The 5605-nt window shown below is 49.7% G+C and overlaps 1 long non-coding RNA gene across 1 annotated transcript; it reads right to left on the bottom strand.

The window, feature by feature from the left end:
* Window positions 1-490: 490 nt before the first annotated feature.
* LOC132388460 (uncharacterized) lies at window positions 491-1873 on the bottom strand. Its single transcript, XR_009510241.1, has 3 exons — window positions 1798-1873; window positions 1293-1354; window positions 491-775 (listed from the first exon to the last, which is right to left on the bottom strand). It is a non-coding gene; the product is annotated as an uncharacterized LOC132388460 (long non-coding RNA).
* Window positions 1874-5605: the final 3732 nt, after the last annotated feature.

The following is a 5605-nucleotide window of genomic DNA, read 5'->3' as shown; positions in this document are numbered from 1 at the left end:
TTGGAGGGCGATGTTCAGTTCTGGTCGCCCTACTTTAGGAAAGATGCCACTGAGATGGAAGGAGCGCAGAGGGAGATTGACGAGGATGTTGCCGGAACTCGAGGGTCTGAGTTAAGCAGAAAAGACAAGAAGGTTGGGACTTTGTTCCTTGGAGCGTGGGTATGAAGCCAGGGGAGGCATAGATAGGGTGAATACACAGCCTTTTTTCCTCTTGGTTGGGGCATCGAGAGCTTGTATGCACAGTATTGACGTGAGAGTGGGTGGAGAGAACGGAGAGAGGAGAGGCAGGGACTGGGGTAAGAGACAGAGATAGATGGGGAGAAGCGGAATGAGTTTGTGAGAAGAAGGGCAGAGTGAGAAGAGGAGTCGGTAGGAAGGAGGAGTAAATGGAGGGATGTGGGGTAGTTCGCGGCAGGAAGGGGAGAAGAGTGGCCTAGGTGGGGAGAAGGAGAGTAGGGTGCAGAATGGGGATGTGAGTAGTGGAGGCTGGGGTAGGAAGGAGGGGAAGTGAGGGTAGGAGATGATGAAAGAATGGAGATTGAAGGTGAGCTAGATTGAATGGGGAGAAGTGGGGTGAAGTCACTTGATTGAATTCGGCTCGAAAGGCAGTTGACAGAGACCTTGGACCTCTTCAGGAATATCCGGGTATAAATATGCCGTCTTCTCGCAGATGAATCTGAATTTACTTTTGCAACTGTAACGGTAACTCGATCCGCACTTAATGCAGGTGGGCGTTTCATAGCTTAACTCGTACACAAGATCAGAGGCCACATTCCTGTTAAAGAGGGTTAGACAATTTCAACAGAGACAAAACAGATCAAGCAGACAACCGGAGACCGTCACCAAACTAATCCCACTAATCTGCGCTCTCCCCACAGCCACTTGTCAGACTCTAAATTTATCCTAAGATACCGCGCTCTCCCCTCAGTCCCGGGTCCATCGCCGTACGAATCCCACTACACCGCTCTCCCCTAAAATCCCGAATCAGCTACCAAATTAATCCCGCTGCACGACTCTCTCCCGCCAACCCTGTGTCAGAACTCAAACAAATCCCACAGCCCGACTCTCTCCCCACGACCTCGTTTCAGTCTCCAAACTAATCCCACCGTCTCACTCTCTCCACAACCTTCTTTCTACAAACTGATCTCACTGACTCACTCTTTCCCCACAGATCTGTGTCAGAGCTCAAACTAATCCCACTGCGTTACTCACTCCCCACGACCTCGTTTCACTCCAAACTAATCTCAGTGACCCACTTCCACATCACAGAGCTGCAACAGTCCAAACCTCACCTGCCTGCGCATTTTCCAATCCAGTATGTTACGTATCGTTCGACAGCGTTGGAAACAAACTTCTGTGAAATTAAATCCCTTCTGTTAATGTTTAGAACAAGACTCTAACAATGCATATCCATGTGAAGGGACGGTACAGAGAGGGAATCACACAGTGTCTTAGCCTGGGACTATGGTGCGAGTTTCACTCTTCTTCAGACCCCGGGAGAGTGTGGTGGGACAGTTTGGAGGGAGATTCATTCTGTGTCTGACCCCGGAAGTGTGTAGATGGGACGGTGTGGAGGGAGATTCCCACTGTGTCTGATCCAGGGAGTGAGTGGTGGGACGGTGTGGAAGGAGCATTCTGTGTCTCACACCTGGAGTGCGTGGTGGGAATTAGTGTAGGGAAATTCCCTTTGCGTCTCACATCTGGAGTGTGTGGTGGTATTGTGTGTAGGGAGATTCAGTGTCTGTCTCACGCCGCGACCGCGAGATTATTAACACCTCTTCTCGCGGTAAAACATACCTTTTCCTTGTTTGAATTTATTTCGAGGGGCCTTGAATCAAGTTCCGAACAATTTTGCCTTGCTCCATCATAAAAGGTTCCAAACGTGGATATGAAATAACAACGGTCTTCATTTTTGATCCATTCCTGGGGACACGTTGCCTCTGCAACTCAGGAACAACAAACTGTGAATCTCCCTCCATAAATCCCGTTGCATCAGCTGGGATCAGAAAAAGTTAAACTCCCTCCACACTGTCCAATCATACTCACACGGGTCAGACGGAGAGTTAAGCTGCCTCCACAGCGTCCCCTCATACACTCCCGGGGTCAGACACAGAATAAATCTCCCTTCACTCCGTCCTTTCACACACTCCCGTGGTCGATGTGAAACTCCATCCACACCATCCTATCACACTCTTCTGGGATAGGACGCAGACCGAACCTCACTTCATACAGTCATTCTCCTCACTCATTCTAGTTGTCCTTCGGTATCATCTCTGCCCACAGTCATATTCAGACGCAAAGTGTAGTGATTCAGTATCCGACTTGCCGCATTACGCACTCCCGAGATCAGACAGTAAGGGACGCTGTTTCCACATTGTCCATTCACACTTTACAGTGTCAGACACAGGATGAAGCCTCCTTGAATTGTCCAACTTCCGGTTATTACCTCGCCCTCCCTACTCTTATCCAATGTTCGCTATGCCTCCTCCTCCAGGTACCTAGCTCACTCCTGACTCCGCCTGGCGGTGGAAGATCAGTCTGTGTCTGACACCGGGAGTGTGTGATCGGACGTTGTGGAGGGAGAATCACTCTGCGTCTGACCCCGGGAGTGTGTGATGAAACTGTGTGGAAGGAGATTCACTCTGTGTCTGACCCCGAGAGTGTGTGATGGGACGGTGTGGAGGGAGATTCGCTCTGCGTCTGACACCGGGAGTGTGTGTTGGGACGTTGAGGAGTAAACCTCACTGTTGTCTGAGCCCATGAGGTTAAGATGGGACGGTGTGGAGGGAATTTCACTCTGTGTCTGACACTGGAAAAGTGTGATGGGACGGTGTGGAGGGAGATACACACTGCGTCTGACCCCGGGAGTGTATGATGGGACGATGAAGGGGGTCATTCACTCTGTGTCTCACCCCCGGAGTGTGTGGAATGGTGCGGAAGGAGTTTCACTCTGTGCCTGACCCAGGGTGTGTGTTTAGGGACGGTGCGGAGGAAGCTTCACATTTGTCTGAGCATAGTACTGGGTGATGGGCCGGTGTGGAGGAAGATCTACTCTGTATCTGAACCCGGAATGTGTGTTGAGAGGGTATGGAGGGAGCGACATCAAGTGTCTGACCCCGGGAGTGTGGGGGAAGATTCAGTATGTATCTGAGCCAGGAACTGTGTCATGGGAAAGTGAGGAGAGAGAGTCGCTCTGGTCTGACGCTGGGATTGTGTGATGGGACGGTGTGGAGGGTGATTCACTCTGTGTCTGGCCCCGGGAGTGTGTGGTAGGACGGTGTGGAGGGAGATTCACTCTGTGTCTGACCCCAGGAGTATGTGATGGGACGGTGTGGAGGGAGATTCACTCTGTGTCTGACCCCGGGATGGGAAGAAGGTTCGCAGGTGCAACGTGAAGAACCAGTAAGGGAAAAGATTAAGGTGTGTGGGCGGAGAGCAGGGGATAGCGTGAAAAGGTGAAGAAGGAATTTAAGGGCATAGCACGATTGATAGCAGAAGGAGGCAGAACATTCCCGGGGACAGACAGAGAGTGGAGCTCCCTCCACACGGTCGCAACACAGTCCCGCGGTCAGACATAGTGTGCAATTCCCTCCATATTGTCCCATCACACACTGCCCTGGTCATACACAGAGAGAATCACCTTCCACACCGTCCCATCACGCATTTCCGGTGTCAGTCACAGAGTGAATCTGCAGCCACGCCGTCCCTTCACACACCCCCGTGGTTATTTAAATCGCATCAAGAGGTGGAGACGGAAGTTCTTTGCGAAGCAGTTTTTTTTTTAACTGATCCTGGCAAGGATGCTGGATTGCGGAGGCGCGTGACGTAGCGCGCTAAAGTTTTAAATGAAAGACCGCCATATACAGCGGCAATAGTCGGAGTGGACTGAGTCAGACTGGGTCGGCTTTGGCTCAAACTGGCTTCGGCAAGAACAGACAGAGGCGAGGATTGAACGGGGCACAATTGCGCAAGAGCGTGAAATTCGTCCTGTGAGGCAGCGGGAGAATTTAAATAGCGAGCTGAGGCTGACTCAGGGCGAGCTCTGATGTCCCTGGTGACTACACATGCAAAAGGTGCATGGAGCTGCAGCTCCTGACAAACCGTGTTAGGGAACTTGAGCCTGATGAAATTCTGATAATTCGGGAGGCAGAAATAGAAATAGACAGTAGTTTCAAGGAGATAGCCACCCCTAGGAATCAAGAGACAGGCAGTTGGGTGAGTGTCAGGAGAGGGAAGGGGAATAGACAGGGAGAGCACTCCTGTGACTGTTCCCATCAACAATAAATATACCGTTTTGGATACTGTTGGTGGCGACGACCAACCAGGTACAAGTTGCAGTGGTTGCGTTTCTGGCACCGAGAATGGACTCAGAAGGCAAGGAGGGAAAAGAGGAGAGCAGTAGTGATAGGGGATTCGATAGTTAGTGTGACAGATAGGAGGTTCTGTAAAAGAGATCGAGTATCCCGGATGGCCTGTCGCCTCCGTGGTGCCAGGGTCCGCGGTATCTCGGATGGAGTTCTCAGCATTCTCAAGAGGGAGGGTGAGCAGACAGATGTCGTAGTCCATGTAGGGAACAATGACTTGTGTAGGAAGAGTGAGGAGATCCTGAATGGGGAGTTTAGGGAGTTAGGTGCCAAGTTAAAGTGCAGGACCTCCAGGTTAGCATTCTCAGGATTGCTACCAGTGCCATGTGCAGGTGGGTTTAGAATTAGTAAGGTAGAGCAGATCAACAGAAGGTTGAAGTCATGGTGCAGGAGGGAGGGCTTCAAATTTATAGGTAAATAGGCATTTTTCCTGGGAAGGTGGGACCTGTTCCGGCGGGACGGTTTACATCTGAACTTGAGGCGGCCAAATATTCTTGCAGATAGGTTTGCTAGAGAGGATCCAGTGGATTTATAGTAGATACAAGCGGGGAGGGTGAACCAGAGTGTAGGAACAGATGTATGGGAGGAGGAAGAAAAAGAAGATAATAAAGCTCTTTGTACTGTCAGAGATAAACAGAAAGGAAGTGCTGTAGAATTTTTAAATCCATTTATTTTAATGCTAGGAGCATTGCAAGAAAATTGGATGAGATTAGAGCATGTATTGATACCTGGAAATATGATGTTTTAGCTATTAGTGAAACATGGTGGCAGGAGATATGTGATTGACAACTAAATATTCCTGGATTTCTTTGTTTCAGGTTGATGGAATCAGAGGGGCAAGAGTGTTGCGTTGCTTGTCAGGGAAATATTACAGCAGGTGGTCTGGAGGTATAGATGAGAGGGGTCGTCTGGGGATACTATTTGTGTGGAATTGAGGAAGGTGAAAGGGATTAGTAACACTTACAGTGGTGTATTAGTGACCACATAATATGGAGCTGGAAATGGAGGAGAATATTTGTAAGGAGATAGCAGATATTTGTAGTAAGCACTAGGTTGTGATAGTGGGGGATTTTAATTTTCCACACCTAAACTGGAAAGCCCATTCTGTAAATGGCTGGATGGGGTTGCAGTTTGTAAAATGTGTGCAGGATAGTTTTTTACAATACATAGAGGTACCGAAGACAGAAAGGGTAGCGTTGGATCTTCTGTTAGTGACTGAAATAGGTCAGGTGAGGGGAGTA

The sequence above is a fragment of the Hypanus sabinus genome, unplaced genomic scaffold, assembly GCF_030144855.1.
Source record: "Hypanus sabinus isolate sHypSab1 unplaced genomic scaffold, sHypSab1.hap1 scaffold_328, whole genome shotgun sequence".
NCBI lineage: Eukaryota > Metazoa > Chordata > Chondrichthyes > Myliobatiformes > Dasyatidae > Hypanus > Hypanus sabinus.
The sequence above is the reverse complement of the archived record's forward strand: the minus strand, read 5'-3'. Positions and strand labels throughout refer to the sequence as shown.